Raw genomic sequence first — 18,966 nt, forward strand, 5'->3', positions numbered from 1 at the left:
ATCTTTCAGAATACTAAAAAGTCATTATTTACTTTCTTCTAGTCTATTAGTGCAGAACAACACTCACACTGGCTCTGCAGTGGCAGGGTTGATTGGTTCTCAGTGGACTTGTCTTGTTAATAGGAGGAAAGAGGCTCTTGCTGGTATTTCTGCTCCTGCCTGGAGCATGACTTCTCTAGACAGCCAATTGTGCTGCATTTGATCAGTGTCCCTGGTGTGACAAAGCAGGGACCCTCACACCCTTACCTTCAGTAAATGCCTGCAGTCTCTAGGAGGAGTCATCTCAATGAAACATCAGCCTTATGAAGCAAGAGTAACTCCAGCCTCAGCAAGGTTTGGCAGCTGTGTTGGATCTCGTAATTTTCCCCTGCTATGCTCCTTGCACATGCTCGTGGAGCTCGCTGATATTTACATGATGGGCCTTGGATCACTTTGTCTCCTACAAATGGAATGTCTAATGCACTCTTTGTGTCATCATTAATTAAACATTGGAGATGCTCTTGTGTAGGGTAATTGTGTTTCTGACACAGTTGCAGTAAATGTGAACTCTTTGAAAGCTTTGCTGCAGTAGCTGTAGTTCTGCAGCCAGGAGTGAATGCAAAAGGTGTGTTTACATACAGCTCCTTGCACTACTACTGCCACTGGCTATTTATTGAACTTTAAATACATGTGTACCACCTGTCAGTAGCTATATCGGAAATAGCAAGACAGAACAAGTCAAGACCTATACAAAAATATAGGCTTTCATTAAGTTTCAAACCACTTTTCTAAAATTTGTAAAGCTGTATTTTCACCTGGTTTTATTAGACCGATAATAAAACTACTGTTAATTTGACTGTACATTTAACATCAGTAACAACAAAAGCCCCATTCAATATATCTTTAAATTGCTTTGGTTATGTCACAGATATCGTTAATTTTCTTTTTAGTAGCTGGTACAGTGCTGTGTTTTGGATTTAATGTAGGAATAATGCTGGTAATACACTGATGCTGTGGTTGTTGCTTAGTGCTTCCCTAGGTCAAGGACTTTTCAGTGCCTCATGCTCTGTCTTTGAACAAGTGCACGAGACAATGGGAGGGAGCATGGCCAGGACAGCTGACCCAAACTGGTCAAATGCTCATGGTTTAAATGAGAGTTATGTGTTAAAAATTATTCTAACAAACAATGTGAAATTGGTGGTGGCCATCTATATTATGAATCACTAACAATTGAATAATATCTAGTTTATTTTCTCCAGGCTATAGTATCTATTTTATGAATGCACTTGTACTTCATAAATCATTCTCAAGAGCAAAAGGGAGAAAAATGAAAAATCCATTTTCCTTCAACCCCTTGGGGTCTTTATTTAATTTTTAATGAAACAGAGAGGATACTTCATCAATGGCAGCAATGGAGTAATGGCTTTAAACTGAAAGAGAGTGGGTTTAGACTAGATTTTAGGAAGAAATTCTTCTCTGTGAAGATGGTGAGGTCCTGGCACAGGTTGCCTAGAGAAGCTGTAGATGCCCCTGGATCCCTGGAAGTGTCCAAGGCCAGGCTGGACAGGGCTCAGAGAAACCTGGTCTGGTGGAAGGTGTCCCTGCCCATGGCAGTTCTGGGAAGAGGATGATCTCTAAGGTCCCTTCCAACCCAAACCAGTCTGTGACTCTGATTTTTTGAGAAAAAAAACTGGAACTACAACTATTGAGAAATCCCAAACCACAGACCAAAACAAAGCAAAAGAGCTGCCTTGAGACACAAACCAAACTTGAAATTAAATAGATTTTTGAAGCTTTTAAAGATCTGGCAGTTACTTAATTTAACCATGAAATGTTCTTATATAGCATACAGCAAAATGCAGACAGTCAATTTTAAGCACTTATATGATTTTTAGCTGGCACAATACTTATTTCAGGCAAAAATCTATCAATCCTGTGTATTTACTTTCTGATGCTGGCTCAGTGAGAGATCTGGGATCAGAACAATTCTGCCTTTGGTGTGGTATTTGTCCTTTGTCCTTATGGTAGACATTGACTGTCAAGCTGTGTATGTGTCGTAGGGAAAGCACCACTCAAATAGCTGAATTCTGTTAAGTGAAATAGTGCAATGTGTTATTATTGTGTGAGACCAGAAAAAGATTTTTCTTTTGTTCCTTTAAAAGTAAGCTTTCACAGTTTGAGGCACAGTAGCATAATGAAATAATCTGATATAGCCTCCTGTGTGTCACTGGCCCCTGTATTTTACACATGTACCCTTGCATTTTATTTTGCTAACACTGATATTATGTACTTCAGTCTCCATCTGATTGTGATTGGAAGATACCAAGAAGAAAAAAAAAATGTAGTGGTGTTGGGAGGGTGGTGATGGTATCATTTGGTGTTTTACACCAATCAACACATAATCAACCTTAAAATATGTACCTTATTTCCAGGTAAAAATTTTCCATCCTGCATTTCTTTCTAGGTTATCTTTTGCTGCTAGACTTACACTTGCTCCCTTCAATTTTATTGTTTTTTTCTTAGATGGAGACTTAAATGCCTTGGTGAGCTCTTAGTCCTTTCCATCATAAATGTTCATGATTTGGGATTTTTCCTAATGGGATCAAATTATTCTTTTCAAATTATTCTTTCTTAAATGTGAATATCAGGAGCAGATTCAGTGATTTGGTGCCTATCTTGCCGTATTTCAAGTAGTAAGATGAGGAAATATGTTGTGGCTTTTTTGGTAGAAAATAGGAAATCTTGCTGTTCCTTCTAGCAGGAAAGATACCCATGGCATGGAGTTGTCATGTCACTTTTTTACTTTCAGGGACCTTGGTCTATTGTCAAAAATACACAATGCTTCTTACCTGCCTAGGAAATATCTCAGTCCATATAGTAGTTTTCTATACAGAAGAAAAATCTCTCATTCTCACACTAATGGAATTTGCTTTAAGAAATATTTTTATTATAGCCATTATTAACTTGGTTTTCAGTGCATCATTCAGATTGCAAGCATCTAGTAGGTAACTCATAGCTCTTTCAGAAGGCAGGTGAGAAATCTGGATCATCTCAGTGCATTAGACTCAATCATCTTTATATATTATGGCACTTTAAAAGTCTATTTAAAGAATAAGAATTAGAGCTTGATTTACATTAATGATCAACATAATTCAGTCAAGATTAATGCTTGTCCTTAGCCCTATGCTATCATTCTGAATTATTTCAGCAGGTATTTGCATACTGCCTGTGTTGTAAAATATAAAAATATTCTTTATGGAGCAAAAGTGGAAATGCAGCTGTTATATTAGCAAAGGCACAAATTTACTACTTGCAGCTACTTTACCATGGATGGCACTAGTACTACTGACTTGTTCCTTTCTGTTGATATTGCTAGAACATGTTGCTGATCATTTCTTTCTTTCTCCAAATGTGCTTTCCCTAACTTGTTGCAGTATCTGTTATTATCATGCTACTCATGCCAACTATATGTGGAAGTTGCATATTCAATTCTTGATACATTTATTACACACAGAGCAGTCTGTGAAAATAAAACTCTATTTCATCAACTCTCAAACAGCATTTGAAAGCTTCATACAGTCTTTAGAGTTCCATCTTTGTTGTGCACTGCCAGAAAAATGACTCCCTCTACATCAAACCTAAACATTCTTCACACCCATTAGCAGCTGAAACTCTCCTAATAGACAGTGTTTTTCTCTTATGCACTGTGATTAGTTGTTTTGCTGCCTTGGATGGCGGTTCTGCTAAATTTTTATTGCTTCCTGTTCTTATGGCTCATTTATTGTTTTTCATCTGTTTGCTTACTGAATAGATTTATTACCATTGCATAAAATAATTCTCTTGAGATAGCTTCTTATTTCCACAGAGGATTCTTCAGTTTTAAATTATTCTGCAGTTTTTGGTTTGTATTACTCATATACAGAAGAATTTTGCTAGCAATCTGCATGGATTCTGCATGGATTCTTTTAGAAGAAGCTCAGCAAGGAAAAAACAAACTTATAAGTTATCGCATTTAGACCTTTGCCTTTAAAGGAAATTTCCCTGAATGTCAGTTTTCTTCCCAGACTAGAAATTCTGGTGTTGCTATGCATTTTCAAAGGAACTCTGAATGCTCAGTGTTTTGAGGAGATCAGATCACTTATCTTTCTCTAGATACACAATTTAAAAAAAAATAATTAGGCACTGCACAACTGCAGCTTATTCTCAGCCTAGTAAGAAGCGAGCATGCGTCAAGTCTCTGCTCTGAAGCTGCTGAGACAGGTTATCAGTACAAAGCAAACAGCCATTTTGCAGAATGAAACAAAAAAAAAAATCTCTCCAAACTCTGTCTTGCAGCAGTGGTTAAGCCATTCTTGAATTCTTTCACTGTGCAATCTGACAATTTCTTATGAGATGCTTACATTGGAATAACTATTTAATAAGAAAGAGTAATTTCTACAGAGCACTCCAAAATTCAGACCTTTTAAGCTTTTTATAACTTACCATAGTGGTAAGGGTAGATATCACAGACTTCTGCCTGATTTATCTACAAAGACTTGAGCTGTAAATAAACCTGTTGTCATCTGAAATATATGGTACCCTTAATATTAATATTAGGAATAGTTTCACATGTGGAAAAACAGATGAGAAGTGAATACATTCCCTAGCAACGATGCAGATGCTGAATTAAATGAACAATTGGATACCAGTCCTGTCACAGATATTACATTTCTCTGTATCACTGAACATCAGGTAATTAAGAAGTTCATTTAGCCAGAGGAATTATTTTTATGAATTCACAAATATGCTTTAAGCAAATACAAAGGAAAAGTAATAAAGCTTAATTTACTTATGAACACTCTATCCCATCTGCTGTCTACCTATATTTCAGCATTCAGATGATCCAGCATCATTGTAGTATTCCCTTTTTCAGAATATATTCAGCTCATTAACAGATAACTAAATTCTCACCTTCCCTAGAACATGACTATGAGAAATAAGTTCAAATGGTGATGAAATAATTCATTTTATTTAATTTCCAAACAGCACTATGTAATGTGACAGCAGTCACACATGCTTCTTTTATTCAGGGATTTTGAATTTAAGGAGCTTCTCATATTTGCATTGCTGCATAAACTAACTGCCATGTCCATTCCTGTGGACAAGTGATTTCCTTAGATAATGGATTTCCTCTTTTTTCCAAATGGAAGAATAGGATCAGAGCAGAACAATGATTTTTTTTCTCTACATCTGCCAAAATATTTATAGTCCTGTGAAATTCTGCTTGAGAACATTCTAGAAAGGTGCACACAGAGTGACTGCTAGCAACAGACCAGAGTTGTGTAAATCATTACATTTTGATTCTTTTCAGGTCTTAGTCTTATAATTTTCAGAAAAGCAGGTAGATCAAACTAGTTAGTGGGCTTTTTCTTCATGTATGTCTGCTTAAAAGCTTATTTCCAAGCAAAAAGGATGATGGTTAAAATGAAAGGAGGAAATTATGATAAGCTTATATTCTGCTCTTTGTAAAGTAGTAATTCACTAGTGAAATTAAGTGAGGAGTGATACACTCTAGGGTTCCTTTGGGGATTTTTTCCTCCGCTCCCAGCCCCCAAACCGCAATAATCCATCTTGTAGGATGAATCCACCAGTCCCAGTAGGGCCTGAAAGATGTTTGGAGCCTTTACCAGAAGTCAGGAAGTGGGGGTTTGAAACCCCCTCCTCAAGCACATTGCCTCAAGCACAATGCCTGCTGTCTATTGCCAAAAGTGGAGTTATTCCTGCAGGCACCTGCAGTGCCCTGGCACTTGTCAGGAGTCCCAGCCTCGCTCCAACCAGACAGTTGCTGCTGCTGATAAAGCATCGTCTCCTGAACATGCCGAGCAAATGATACCATTCTTCTGCCCCCTTGGCCTTCCTCCTTTCTTTCTAAGCACTGACGTAGCTCTTTCCTCAGCTTTCTTGGCTTCCCTAGCCTCCTCAATATTTGATGCATACTGTCATCCATGACAACAAATAATTCCAGCTTTCTGCTGAAGGTTAAGATGCTTTAAGCTAATACAATAAAAAAGTAAAAGCTTGTACTGTACTCATTTATGATCCTCTTGTGCTTCCTCTGAACTTCTTCAGCTCCTGCTTGACTTTTGTCACTTGCCACAAATGGAAAAACCCACATTGTGCAGTGCTGGCACTGACCTGAGCCTGCCTCTGACAGAAATTACTGGCTGAACTAAATTTTATGTGATGTATTCAGAGATGTATGACTATGAAAGCAGAACCAAATAATTTACTGTGAAAAATTTAGTTTTTTATTTAGTAGGAGGGGAGAGGACTGTTTTTTTTTTGGTTTTTTTATAAGCTACTTGTTCTCCTGGAGCACATCTGCTGTGCAGGACATAACATTTCTGGTGGGAGATCATTTGTGAGGACATTTATACATTTGAGCTGAACAGATTATTATTGATTTGCTATATGGAACTAATTCATTATATGGTCTTTGACAATATGTTTTAAATTCTGAATTTCCTCAGGAATGCAGGACCAACCTTCTTAACTTTCTTCAAATTCAGTCAACACACTGTTGCAGATATTAATTTCAAAAATATATTCAAGCACATTCTTTTGAATTGTCCATGTGCCAGGTTTTGTCCAGTAAACATCACAAATAATAGTAAACCTATAATCTTCTCATCACATTTCAGTTGTGAAAATCATCCTTAAGTCTCTCCAAATGTATAGTGCTTTTCTACTTTAATTTTTAAAAAAACAAGAAAAAAAAAATCACACCACAAACAAAGAAGTCCAAACCCAAATCCTTGCTGTTTTCTAACCATTTCTTATCCCTTGAGCTGTCAGCTGGCTGGTTTCGCATTATTTCACATTTTTTTAAGAGATGAAACATTTAAGAAACTAATTGGTCTGTGTAGAAATAGTTCTTATTTCAAATTTTCATCTAATAGAGTAAAAAATATTGCAATACTTCACGTAAAGAATCGAGACAGCATCGAACTGTTTCCCTTCTACACATGAGCTCCCTGAGAATTTTCTGTCTTTCCTTATTTCATGAAAAGAGTGAGATGGTGAGGAGAGTGTAAAACACCAGGGAGTGGGAGCGCAGCTCTTGGATGTGAGGGGGTGATAGGTCAGCACAGGCAGAGTGCACCGGGAGATGGGGGAAATTTGACAACTTCCCCAAGCAAAGCTGCAGCTCAAAGGTACTGAAAGGCAAGGATTGCACCTTTGTCTTTCATTTTCTCTTTGATGGTGTTGAGCACTGCAGAACATTTGTTCAGTGGCAGGTGTAGCCAAAAGAGTTTCTTGAAGCAGACCAAAGAGTTTTTTGGGAGAACAAGGGAAGGAAAGGATGCTTTGAGGAACGCTTCCTCTGTGCCCAGGGGCTCTATATTTGAAGTAGCAGAACTACATGCAAAATCAAAATGACTACAAACCACACCATGTAAACAATGGTTCCTCACTGCTTCCTGGGATTATCCTGTTTTATGATGGTTAGACTCATTTTGGGGTTATGCATCAAGCTTGCATTTCAGATATTATTTTCTTTTTTGTTCTCATTTTTCTTTCTTTAAATTTCTTTTTCTAATCTCTAACAATGCTTAAATCTGTATCAAAGTCCAAAAAACAATGAATTAACACCAAAATCAGAACTGCATGTAATGAAATGCATTGAGAGGGTTTGCTGGTAGACATGGCATGAAAGGCTTTCCCAGGTAATGTCTTACCTGTGCACTGAGCCAGGATAGCTCTTTTTAAATGCTCTTCATAACAGGAATAATAACTGAATTATTGAAAATAAATGAAGTGAGCATCTGCTCTAAGTTTTGGAGGCTATTATTACCAAATGTTGCTACATTTTAGGAGCCAAGTTTTGAAAACCATTAATACTTACTTGTTACCAGCTTAGTAGCACTCCTGGAATTTTTCATGAGCAAAAATTTTATTAATGCAAGAATTGCATGCTAGTGAATTACTAAAAGAAAATACACATTTACAGTAGATTAATAAAACAGTGCAGAAGTTTGTATGAGTCCCCAGAAGACTCAGAGACACTTAGTTGTGAGAACCCCCTTGTTATCTCTGGTTCTAACTGGTACTCAGGGCAGGGTATAGTTGGCTCTGTGTTTGCTGTGAACTTTGTACAGGTGTTTTGGATCACTCCAAGGGAAGAGGTTCAACATGTCCTCTGGACCCTTGTTCACATCTGGCTACCTTCATTGTAAAAAGATTTATTCTTATATTTAGTCAAAATTCCCCACACTCCAGCATGTGTTTGCTGCCTGTTATCCTGCCTGTATCCTCTACAGGAAGCATCTGGCTCCATCTCCACGTCCTCCCACTGCGTGGTTGCAGATGGCAGTGAGGTCTCCCCTGTGTCTCTTTTCTCAAGGCTGAACAAAGAGAGCTCTTATCCTCTCCTCCACTTCCCTGTGCTCCATCCAACCCTCACCTTTCTAGTTCTTTGCAGGACCTCATTCCAATGCACCTGTGCCCAGCTTGTACTCAGAGACACAAAATGAGACACAGCCCTTGGAATGTGGCCTCACAAGTGCTGAACAGAGGAGAAGGATCACTTCTCTCAGGCTTCTGGCTGCATTCCTGCTAATTCCTCCCAGGATGCAGATGGCCATTTTTTGTTTCAAGGGCACACTGCTGGCTCTAGTTCAAGCTGTCCACCAGCACCCTCGGGATTTTTTCTGCAGAGTCCCTTTCTATCTGCCTGGTCCCACATCTCTACTCCTTCTGTGGGATTCTTCCACCCAAGACACAAGACTTCATATTTTATTTTGCTGAATTTATTGTGTTCAACATCAGCAACTGAGAATCAGGATGCAATCAGTTAATTGACCTTGGCTTCATCCACACTTTCATGTAGTACCAGAGGCATTTAAATGTGGAGGTAGCTGTCTCTGTCCTTCAAACACTGGCCTTTAGTTCTCTTCACTAATAGCTTTGGTCATTTAATAATGTATTTTACAGCAAGGTCAGGTTAACAGGAGTTTTTATAGGTCAATATTTTACAGGGAATTGGTGAACCAAAAACTGTAATTATGCATGTGAAATAATCCCTTGAATAATTGGTGGTGATTAACTGGCTCTTATCATTGAGACAGGTTATAAGGATTTGATATAAGCGGTAGAAACCAACTTGCCAAACTTATGGCAAGTAAATTTTATATATTTCATAAAGCCCTCAATATATTCTCTTATATATAGGGCAATACAGGAATAATTGTGATTTTTATCAATTGATATTGCAATCTAAAAATTGCATCTTTAAGGTAAGTCTTGATGACAGTATACCAGAGAGTTTCAAAAATTTGACAACCATTTTTCAGTGCACAAGATGAAATGATGAGTGTTAACAGCACTTAAAAGTTTAACCTGGTTAAGTATTTTATGCACAGCTGCAATTTTTTTTCCAAGTAGTTTGATATTGTGCAACAGAACACACCTGCATTGGGTTCCTAAGTATCACCTTGCAAGGTTCAGCAGCATTGAGATTAGTGTATGAACACCAACTAAATTCTGTGTTTTTGGAGTCAATACTCCCTCATAAAAAGTGCTATAACTACAACAGGAACAGGACAAAGTGTGAGAGAACAGAAAATCTCTGTGAAAACAGCAATCATATTACGGGTGAAATAATGCATCTTTCATTTCTGATTAAGTCCAAAGTACATTGTTCTGAAACTACCTCCAGTTGAGTCCTCCCACAGCCAGGAATGATGTACTGGAGATAGGTTAGAGGTTTGGAAGGAGGAGCTAGAAGAGATAACTGCAATTGTAATGATGTCTAAAAAACAAATCATTGAAAATAGTTTCAGTTGAAGTGGTGTGCTTAGGAAGGAAAATTTTATGTGTGCAACATAATATATGGACAAATGACAGGGATAAAAAGATCAAAAGGAACCATGTTGATCTGTCAGAACAAAGGTTCAAAATAATTTTCCTCTTATCCCAAGTATATTTCAAAAATATCAGTCCATAAAGTGTACTGAGGTATCTTTAAGTTTTTGCTGTTGTAACTGTTTCATTTCCTGCAGAATATTTAAATTTCCATTAGAAAAGGGACTAGATCCCAGATGTTGCATCTTTCAGGAGACTGATCAAGTTAGCTCTTGTATTCAACTATCCCTTTCCCAGAACACTTTCTTCAACTTTCTTAAGCAGACTGACCTTCACAGGAGGATTTTTCTAGGTTTATTGGCTTCAGACAGTGCCTCAGACTCCCCCAGCAGTTGGCTTCTGCTCATATCCAATGAGCTCTCACAGGGCTATTTCCTAAGACACTACTGTAAGGTAGCTACTGACTATTTTGGTAAAATTGCTCTATAAAGTGTCTGCTATTTCACTCTACTTATTTTTAAGCATGTTATGTACTTCTAGAAAGATAAATACTATAGAACTTAATTAGGTCTACTTATAATTGCTTATGCTGTTACTTTAAGAATGCAAATACACCTGGCACAAAATTAAAAAGAATAAATTTAATAAGTGCTACCCTTTTAATTTGAATACAAGTCAAAATAGTCTGCAACACTCATCCCAGACAACATATACTATTTTTACAATGCAGAATAATTCCTGTTTTGTACAGCTGGTGCTAATTAAAATAAATGCACCTAATTCAATTTAATAAAACCAGCTAATTTAAGAAAAGTCAGTGCATTAAAATTTACTGTACATGACAACTTTTCTCATTTCAGAGTGCACCCTACCACCCCTGTTTGATTAGATTTCTTATTGTAAGTTCTGAAAAGGTTAATGAATACCTGAACAAAGCAGCTCAGGTTCTATAATTGGGTGTAATAAGCTGATGTGGTGATGGGCTTCTTTGTCAATGTAATTCTAATGAGAGATCTTTGATGTGCTATAAAAACAACATAGAAAGAAGTGTAAAGAAAAGTACAATCTCCTAAGTTCCTGGGTTACAGATATGCTATAGAAATTGTTTCATTTCCTAGCTGATGTAAACTGCTAACAAAGCTCTCAACAGTTACATACTCCATATCTACAAGCATGTACCTCAAAGGCAATTACTTTTCACTCCCATAAACAGAGACAGAAAATTTCTGTTACAAGGACCAAACTGTAAAAAGGTGTTTCCTGAACTCTTCTTAGCTGAAACCCAGTTGTGCTGCTGAGATATCAGATTGCCTTCAAAGTGAATCTGCCTTTCACACTTGACCTTGGTTTTGCTGGGGTAAAAATGAGAGGCTGATCATCTTTTCCCTGCTAAGAATCCATTTTCTTGATCATTCAGAAAACTCATCTCTGAACCTGGTTCCAGTTTGCAGTACCATTCTTTGAAAACATATGATGAATTACACAGAGGAGTACAGCTTGAGTAGCACTAATACTTCTGTGTGTCTGTGGTGCTTCTTTAAGTCACCTCGCTGACTGACGTGTCCCAGCATTGCACTTGGTCATCTCACTCTGAATCCCACAGTGCCAAACATTTGATTCTTTCATATTTTCTATTTTGTGATCTTTCAACTTGAGGAACATGGTTTTGCTAATAGTTTCCAGTTTTCTAGCTTTGCCTTTCCTGCACTACTGAACTTCACTCTGTTTGTGTTACATGAGTCCTCAAGGATATGCAGTTCTTTTGTAGGGTATCCTGAGCTTTTCTACATTCATGAAACAGCCTGAATTTCTTACATCATCAAAGTTGACAAAAAATATTCTTTATTTTTATTAAAAAGAATTCTCTTTAACAGTGAGGATGTTTTACAAGATGGGTCCAAACTAAACCTTGAGGAATTAAATATTTTAACCTTTTCTAAGCTCAGGATTTTTCTTTTGTCACATGTTTTTTCCGTTCTTGTAATAATTTCCTGATCTACCTTATAACATTTTGCTAATATTTTCCCTTGAGGCACAACATTAAATAATTTAATGAAATATAGATCAATAACAGTTGCTGTGTTTCCTATATCTCATGTGGAAATAATGTGGATTAGTAATAGAAATGGCTTGTGTGCAATAAACATTGAAGGTAATTACAGTGGGAGAGGAATGGGAGGCACATGCAAGGTGAATGGACTGAAGTAAATTATCACACTAAACAATGAAATTTAGATATGAACCAGGTTTTTAACACTTTATTTCCAGCTTAAGTTCCTAGTTTTCATATCTGCATATTAAAATGACTGTATGCTATCATGTAATGACTAAAATAAACCTGGGCAGGGGGAAGAATCTATTTCAGTGTTTGACAAATAGAACATGCAAATGTGAAATAACTTGCTGTGATGTAGGTGGGTAATGTAAGCAAGTTCTCTATCATCCTAACTGGGAGATCTTTCTTTAAGGAAACCTTTAACCCATCCTTACCATAACCAATCTTTAAATAGCATTCAATGCTTTCGATGTATTTCAGGGGTTTGGTACATCTTCAGTTTTTATTAGAAGATCACCAAACAACTGGCTTTATAGTTAAGGTTCCACATTTCTCTAAACCATGTGGCTATGTAAGTAGATATCTTAATAATAACTATAATTTTTGTAGATGAAGCCACCTTTCCATATACCTCATCAGTGACTGGATGAGATTGGCAGGGACCTCCAGAGGTCCAACCCCTGCTCAGGCAAGGCCACCAGGGCAGATTACCCAGGACCATGTCCACATGGATTTTGAAATGTCTCCAAGGAGAAAGATTTTACAGCCTCTCTGGGCAACTTGTAGGTACAAATAAGTAGTATTAGTATATAAAGTCAATGACAAACCACCTATGTGATTTGCATACAAATATAAAAATTTGCATTCATGAAGAATACAGCTGGACAAAATCTAAATTCAAATTCTAACTCTACAAGTCTGCAGAAATGGATCAAGCTAACTTTTTTCCTTAAGACTTAGGGAATGGTTATTTAGCATAATACTTGTGTATATGTTTTCAAAAGAACATTCCAATTTAAATTTGTTGTTTATCTATAAAGCAACAAAAAAGAAAATTAAACCTGAAACATACATAGGATCTGTATTTGTTTTTCTCATAGTTGTTTCCCCTGGCCGAGTCAGTCTTAGAGGAAGGATTTGATTGAAGTACCTTTGTATTTATGCATTTAGTATAACACTTTTATATATAGCATTTCTCAACTCTTTCTACCTGAATTCTCTTCCAAGGAAAATCCATTACTCATTTTTATGTATTTCTGGCACTGGCTATGATATTCAAAGTCTTGTTGTATAAAAAGCACATAGGTTTGACCCAAAGAACTTCTGTATCATGAGAACAATGTTGTATCCACAACACCATTTCCATGATAAATCTGAGTGTTAAATGCACCATTTAAAATAGATAACTCAGTCTTTCATCAGTGTGAGGGGGACTGAATAAATACATATCCCTTCAACAAGTGTGCCTTTTCAACTTGTATTCTCCTTAATTATAAGAAATTATTTATACACAGTTAGGTTTTATAGGAATATAGGCCCATTTCTGTTGACTGCTTGTCAGCTGGTGTAAATTGTGATTGTTCCCTAAGCCACTGAACCCACGAATGTTTGCATCAGGTTGGCATCTGCTTGAAAAATGTGCTAGTAGCTTGCAGTGACCATGGAGGGAAATTGTATGAAAATGAAACACAATGTGTCCTAGACAAATGTTTTTGAATGGACCTCTCAGGCTACAAAATAAATTTGCATTCATAGTCTACTGTTTCTTAACATTACCTGCAAAACTGCAACCACTTCATATCAATAAGTTATATGAAAGGAATATTCAGCATGAATAAAAGTAAGAAGCTGTGTATCTATTACTTTCCAGTCTGTCTGGATTTTAATGAAAACTGCTAGTTTATGATAATGAAAATACCTAAGAAGCTAAATTCTTGAATTCCTATTCAGTATCCTTATTTTAAAATTTATTTTTAAAACCAGCATAATCACATAGGCTGTTCAAAGTGCCTTACAGATTGTTAAAATAAGCATTTTTCTCCAAATTAGATTTAGCCTTCTTTTCTATTTGTCATTGTGTTGTTACACACAGAATATAAACATTATTTAGAAAACATATTCACCAATCAATCAGCACTTATTTAAAAATTTTTTCGGTTACATGTGAATTTGAATATTAAAAATATATGCTTACACTTCTGAGCTTCCCTCATTAAATCATCACCATAAAAAGGCCTTATTATGCCATAGCAGGTAGAAGTGACACATGGAGTGATGAACCAATTCACTCTACTGATGAGGCCATTCAACTGAGTCAATATTAGAGATTATACCCTGTCGTAGTTGAAAACACATAAAATTTACTTAATCAGTTACCAGGAGATGAACATAAAAAGAAATTTCAATCAGTGTCTGCATGTGAGGATATATTTTATTTTCCCAGATACTTCATCACTCTGATATAAATCCAGGGGGTCAGCTGGATTCACTTTTACACAGGAGATTCCTTGGTTCGTGTCCTGCCTGTTTTCTCGTTCAGTTGTGCTTGATTTTGTCCCCTGCACACTCCCCTGTCTGTTTACAAGGATGTTCACTGATGCTTAGCTGATACCTCACTGTAGCACAGAGAGGCTGTTTTTGCAGAGAGACGTGTTGAGAGTAATAGCACAGCAATAGCAGAATGACACTAAGCATAATGGAAAGTTAATGGGAGGCTACCCTGGCTACTGCTAGGCAAGCTTGTGTCAGAGGGATTACAATAACCAGTATTATTTCTATTATCCAAGGCCTGTTATGATCTTGAGTGCAACTGTGCTATAAAAGTAGGGATGGCAAGTATTGAAAAATTACTGTAATAGAGGACTATAGAGCTCAGAGTAATTTGGAATGATTGCAGCACAGTTTCTATGCTACTTTTGAAAATCATGGCCCCACAAAGGGTTGTGGCATCCCAGCACTGCATTTAGAACAGGAGAAGAGTACACATCAATCTTCCTCTAAAATGTCATGAACAGAATATAGTTTGCTGTTATTTGCAGATTCCCAAAGAGTTTAAGGAAGATTGAAAGATGACAATAAAATGGTGACAATTCAGTTTAAGCCAGTGAGATATTTCCATTCCTCCTATGTTTGTGAAAGTACTTTCTGTGGACAAAAAGTGAGCATTTGATCTTCTAAATTTACTTGCCAGCTAGTTTTATTCACTGATTCCTCAATTTCTTTTGCTTGCACACCAGCACCTATCTGTTTAATAAATAAATAAGTAGAGTTTAAGTGCATTCATTTTCAGGTACTGTAAGTGACTGACTTTAAAGCTCTTCATGCTAGATTGGTTCTGTGTATAAAGAAGGGGACAAAGCAAATGCACATTACTTAGCTGACCACGATAGTGAATCAGAAGCCATGGCCTGGCAATTTATTTCATTAAAAAAAAAAAAAAAATCAGTTGATCCACTAGTACTGCCATGATGCAAACTTTATCTGGAACTTCAACAGATTTACACTTTGTTATAAAAAGAGTACAGGAGGAAGAAATGAGTGGAGTACCTATACTCATTAGAAATAAAAATTAAAGTGAAAAATATTTCTTAATAACAAAACAAAAGTGCTTGTAAGGAAGCTAAAAATTTACTGGATACTTGAAAGTTTACAATCTCATCTTTCTCATCCCCCTAATTAAAAAAAAAATATTAAAAGCTGTTCTCAAAGAAATTTGCAACTTCCTGTTTTTTGTGTTGTTTTCCTCTTTCATTGGCCCACTCTTGGCCACGTTCCTGATACCCTACCTTCAGGTGCTCATCTGAACTACTTCCTCTGTGATTTAAATTCAGCTAATAAGGCATTAATAAGCTGTAATCTTAACCAATGTTCTTGAAATGATGATGATGAATTAACAGCAAGTAGGAGAAAGACTATATGATGTCCATTCACCCAGTTTAGTGTTTTAGCCCTTCCATGATAGGGTCTCACCAGGAGTTACAGTCACTGACCAGAGGTTTTTATAGATGGATGTTGCTAACATTGGCTATAACCTGTCTGTATAAGAATATGAGCTTTTCTTATTCCTTCATGTCTTCAAGATTCTAATGATGGTGGGCTTTAAGAACAGGCTCCTGATTGTGCTGGCTTCTAATAACTTTTTATTCTTGTTGAACTTTCTCTGTCAATACTGATCCCTGTACTGTGTTCATTTCCAATTGAGGATGAATGTTAAAAAATACAGAGAAGCTCAGTGAGTTGAATGATGAATGAATAAAAAAAAAAAAAGATTAAAGAGAAAATGTAATTCATTGAGAAAATATTCAAGAACGTAAGTTTTGAAGTATTTGTCAAATAGAATATGGTGATTAGATTTTTCTCTAAATGTCAGCATAATAGAAAGTTACTAATAGATGAGCCTTTGATATACCAAAGAAAGTTTTCAATATATCTATTAAAAATGTCTTAGAAATGAAAGCTCAAGTTCAGCAAATTTAGGGCAGAAATCAAATAGCATTAAAAATACTGGTAGTAAGTTAGCTATTAGAAAAACTTACAAATATATATTCTGTGGTTTTTAATCAGATTTATAATTTTTCCTACAAAAAATGTTTGTTTAAAATGGAAAGTTTTTATAATATCAAGAAATAAAAGTGGTAGCTGTTTAACTCAGTTTTTCTTGTCAAGTGACTATTGCCTGTTTTTGCACACCTTCAAAAAATATTGGTTGATTATTTCATAAAGTGGTTGTGTAATTCTTTGCTCTTTATAGATTCCAAAGTTAGGAAGGCAGTCCATAAATTCTTTGGCTATTCCCTTTGCTAGTCTCCTAGCCCTTTACTTTTTTCAATTGGTTTTCAGATACTGAGGTTCCAGGAATAGGGTACTCTAAAAAGTTTGATCTGTCAACTTAAATAAAAATGTTTGAATTATTTCTGCATCTGTTGCTTATATTGGCATAAAAGCAACTAAAAAAGCTATCTTATCATAATAGAGGTTTAGGGATTCAGTCTAAGGATATTTTTTTTTGATTTTTAGATCACAAAAGAGCTGCTGAAGCAGCCACACTGTCTGTTAAAATCCTGAAATTAGTTCCTCCTCACTAATCAATGTGCTGTAGCCTTTCCCAGAATGATTTCCTCCATGTACCTCAAACCTTTGGGTTTGACACCAAAGTGGATGGTTCTGTGTGCAGCTGACGTGCTTTTCCAAGAGACACCATGGCAAATATATTTACTTCTAGGAGCACACAGCCTTTGCACACATCTTGTGGGTTTTTTTGTTTATTTGTTTTTTTCCCCCAAAGAAAGTCTTTCTTATTTTCTTCTGAGCAGATTATAAGAAATAAGTTCCTACTGTGACATTACTAATGTTTTTGTTCCCTTTTTATTTTTATGCAAACACATTTGATATACATGATTCTCACTCTTGAACTTTGAGATATCATACATATTTCTGAATTCAATATTTTCCCATTTTTCTCTTTTGTTCCTTTCTGAAAAAAAGTTTATCATTGTTTCTAGCTAAAATTTGCCTGATAGTTATCCTATTTCCCTTTCTGGTATGTTTTTAGTTTGCTGTTCCTTTGTGCTACTGTTTAGACATTTGCTCAGCATCAAGGCAGCTCTGATTGATAAGATGAATCAACTGCAGAGGGTCACACAAGATGACACTGGGTTTTATGTTATTTGAGTTATTTTGTGCTCTAAAAAAACCCCTAGAGCCCTTGGCTAGTTTTGAACACTGTTCTATGTTTCAAGAGCCATGCTAATGTGTGTAAAAGAGGTACCTTTTCCTTGCCAGTGCCAGCTGTGCTGTGGTCACCTGTGTGTTCACCTGCAGCATCAGCTGTCTCCAAGCCTCAAAACTGTGATGTCTTTTGGAAATTTGAGCTCTTGTAGAATGCAAATGATTGATCACTTCATGAACATGTGTCTCAGTGTTTTGGTTGCTTTTGAGTACTGATCAATTCTAAAGTCTTCAAATAACATTTCATACCCACCCTCCCTGAGTTACCTATGCTGATGCGATTGATCGCTGCTTCATAGGCTCCCTTCTGAACAGCAAATCTTAGGGGAAAGATTCTCAGCTCAGCCACAGTTGTTGTTCACTCTCTGAGATTTTTAGTACTTGGTGTGACATTTTCAGAGTTCAGTCATGCTATTTTCCTCACACATTGTCCAATTTCAATTGAAGTAAAGACATATAAATTCTTACAAATCTTGTGACAGTCAGCAACAGCTCTTTTTTGTAAGAAAAAAAATCTCAGTTCAGTGAACCAGAATTCAGTCATTTTTATCAAGGTTCTGTGTAGCCACCCAGTCATACTTGAATAGCTAAAGAGTAGCTGCAGCATGAGCTTCCATGGTGGTGGGATCCATCATCAGAGAACTAAGAATACAAGTGTAGGAACTAAGAGCTCAGAACTTGTTCCCTGATGCCTGTTCTGTTCTGTTTACATAGTGCTTTGAAAATGTTTAACTGTTGGGTTTTTTTTCCTACAAGACAGAGTTAATTTGAAAGACAGAACAGGAATTATTTGGAAGGTTTGAAAGATTGGCTGTGTGTTGTGGTGCATGTTTTTGATTGTGATTAGGTCCTAGTAATCAGTTTTATAACATCCCCCTATTTTGTATTGTTATGGTAATATTTTATTACCAATGGATTGTTCCCTCCCCCATTTATTGTTGGTTTTGCCCTAGTTGTCCATCTCCCCAAACACCTGCCCTTTTGTTCCCTGTTCCTCCTCCCATTGAATGGCAATCCCTTCCCATGCCTGCCCCTTTCTCTAGAAACTTCCCTATCAATTTTGTACCCTTCAAAGCCCCACTGGTTTGTTTAAGTTGTTCTCCTTCCCTGAACTCCCCTATTGGTTTAGACATTGTGTTCCCTGCCTTGTGTTCCACCCCCAGTTTCTCCCAATCAGTTAAAGACTGATTAAAGTCCTCCCCTGGGACCTCCCCCGTATATAAGTTGATGTATGCCTTTGTTCAGTGTCTTTCTGTTCCTCTCTGGGAAGTAAACACCTTTGGAAAACATACAGCAGACCTCTCCCTGTTCCTTGTCCCTACCCTTGGCACAGTCCTATCCCAACGAAGTCCACCTGTGTC

This window comes from Vidua macroura, chromosome 14 (assembly GCF_024509145.1).
Source record: "Vidua macroura isolate BioBank_ID:100142 chromosome 14, ASM2450914v1, whole genome shotgun sequence".
Classification (NCBI taxonomy): domain Eukaryota; kingdom Metazoa; phylum Chordata; class Aves; order Passeriformes; family Viduidae; genus Vidua; species Vidua macroura.